We start from the raw sequence: 3,097 nt of genomic DNA, 5'->3' as shown, positions 1-3,097 counted from the left end.
AGAGGAGGTGAAAAAAGGGCCGAGGGAGGGAGGAGCGGGGAGGGGGAGGGAGGGAAAGGGAGGGGGGAAGAGACAAGGGGAATGAGAAGGGGGGGGGGGGTATTGTAATGTTTTCATATTCAGTGACTGTTCTATACCAGTTCGCCATGGCTGCTGTACGTTGACGATGTCTCCGGCCTTGTAACTGCCCTTCTTCCCGGATTTCCTAATGGAGCTGAACTTGCCCCCTCCCCCCCTTCCATCGGTCTCAAGGTGGAATAGAGCCTCGGACACAAGCTCCTTTTCTTGGATACTCTGATTCATTACTCTGCTGACTTGAGGAATGCTATTTCAAAGTCATTACGGTGCTCTTTCATACACTTTGCCACTTACAACATGTACACTATCACCTGAGATCCTGTTCATGTACATGTCCAAATTACTATATGTCTGCATCGATGTTAATCCCTGATTTTAGCCGCTAATCTATTATTCTTGTAACCCAGTGCCCTGTCCGTGGCATTTTTCTATCTATTGCCCCGTGTGTTGCAATAAATCTGCGGTAAATAGCAGTCGCATTCGTCGGAATGAAGAGACCGCCGTTGGGCAAAAGAGACCAGGCAATGGATAAACTCCGAAGTCGTCTCTGATTTAGATTTATAGGCAGGAGAAGAAGAGACAGATGGAGAGGGAGGGAGGTGGGGAAGGAGAGTGAATGAAAGAGAAACGACATGGAGAAAGAGAGAGAGGTAACTAAATGGAATGATAGACAGAGAGCGGCTATAGACAGCACTGAGAAACCATGAAACCAAAACTTTGACCATGGTTTAACATTCACCCAGTTACTCTGCCTGCCAAACTTCTCACACTAAGGGGCCATTCCACCAAGCGATGTGCAGATAAGCATCGACACATGTTAGCTAATAAATGTCCAGACAGACAAAAGCGTTTCTGTGTATCGTATCGGGCGTGTAGTGCGGGAAGGAGGGAAGGCGACTCTGGTTAAATTTTCTGAGTTGGTGCTTGTCTGTATACTGTGGACCTTATTTCAGTCGCTCGCTCTCCTCTCGCTCCCTCTCTCCTCTCTCTTTCTCTCTCTCTCTCTCTCTCTCTCTCTCTCTCTCTCTCTCTCTCTCTCTCTCTCTCTCTCTCTCTCTCTCTCTCTCTCTCTCTCTAGTAATAATAATAATAATAGCAGTTGAAATGATAGTAATAACGATAATGGTGATTATAATACAAACATACATATGTATGCATGTGCAAAAATAATCCTGTTATCCGAATGTCTTGAAGATGGCTTATATTTACTGAAATGATTTTTCCCGGTGAGCAAGGTTTAGATGCCTAAACTTCGTATTTCTTTATCCTTTATTTCAATTTTTGTGTGTATCTGGAGAGACACCTGCACGTTAGGTCGACTTAGACCGCAGATTAAACTTCCTCCAAGACTTCAATGTGTATGTGTTCGTGTGTTCGTACATGCGTGGTCGCTCTGCATTTAGAGATGCTCATGGCACACATATAAGTAATTCTACTGACATGCCAAATTTGTTTTTAATGTTACATTATTATTTTTTTATTACGATTCCTCTGAAACATAACATGTCTAATATCCAATGTTTGTTGGTAACAATTTGCTCGCGCTGTATGTGTGTGTGTGTGTGTTTGTTCGTGCGCCCGCGTGTATGTGTGTTCGTGTATTCATTTAAGACTTGCAAACAGAATTGCAATCGTAACTATGTAGTATCATAGTCTTTTCCTAGTCAGGAGCTTATGCTTTATGTTCATTTCTTTCTCTTACCATAAATCATATTCGTATGTATACTTTATCAAGTATGTTATTTTATTATGTTTAAAAGCCAAATGTTTATTTGCATAAGTTGTGTTGTCGAAATAATTGTAAGTACTCAGTCATTGTAAGTAATATTCCTCAAGGTATAGGAGAAACAAATTTTGAAAAGAGATATAAATCTTATTTTTAATTTTTTTTTACAGTTTTGGCTTTCCATGATGAAAAATCACACCGGACTAAACATGGCTGGTGCATAGGCTGGCTTCTCTGAAACCAGCTCGGCCTTAACGGACTATATTCGGCGGTAGAATTTCTGTCTGGCCAAGAGACACCATCCGGGGCTTTAAGAGGCTTACACCGCTGTCGACCGACATAGACGGTTTAGCCACGTATCTTTAATAAATAACAACACGGACGACAACATTAATAATAAAAAGGAGCTATAAATATTTACAGGCATAATATCTTTTTATGTAGATTAGTTTCTACATTGATTATTATCATTATTGTTAACAACATTAGGAGATAATACCATCACGGTTAATTCTACCACTATTGGAGTTATTATTCTCACAACTGATCAGAGGCGGGGATTCCATGGTGGCACGGTGGGGCACCTCCCCCCCTGAAATCTGATTGGCAACCCCGTGTGACCCCCAATGGCCATTGGCTCCTCGTAATGGCTCCTCTGTATATGTAATGTGGCGCCCCCACCCCCCTCAGATTTATTGTTGTTACCCCCTTTGCCCCCACCAGAAAGTTTTCTGGACTCGCCCCTGCAACTGATGTCATTATTACCATGTGTCATCCCACGTCATAAATCAATGTATCTTCTGCGTATGTCCATTCATCCATTTTTTTTCTTTTTCTTTTTTTTAGATTTTCATTTAGTTCGATCTGTGATTCCTGGTCTGTAGGCAAGAGAATACAGCAGGCGATTACTTATCTATATATTTCTTCAGAAAACAGACCTTGGAGCTATTCTTCCCAATGAGATTTTAATGTAATACGATGATGGCGGCAGTTTGGTAGTTATAAACAATGACAATAATGATAAAGAAAGAGAATAGCATTGATTATGAGGATAAATCATGAATATAAATAACATTACTAACAATATGATAATGACAATAATGGTTCACTTCTCACCACGTTGTCTATACCATGACATATTCACGTAATCAAATGCAGGGAACCAAGTTGCACAGAGCCATTGCAGGTGGAAGCACATCAATGCGAGCCGCCGATCCCTGCGAGCACCGCCTGCTTCAGCCGCGGGCCGAAGGATCATGTCGACTGCAGCTGCTTTGTTGAACATATGCATGT

This window comes from Penaeus vannamei, chromosome 26, assembly GCF_042767895.1.
Source record: "Penaeus vannamei isolate JL-2024 chromosome 26, ASM4276789v1, whole genome shotgun sequence".
Lineage (NCBI taxonomy): Eukaryota > Metazoa > Arthropoda > Malacostraca > Decapoda > Penaeidae > Penaeus > Penaeus vannamei.
The sequence above is the reverse complement of the archived record's forward strand: the minus strand, read 5'-3'. Positions refer to the sequence as shown.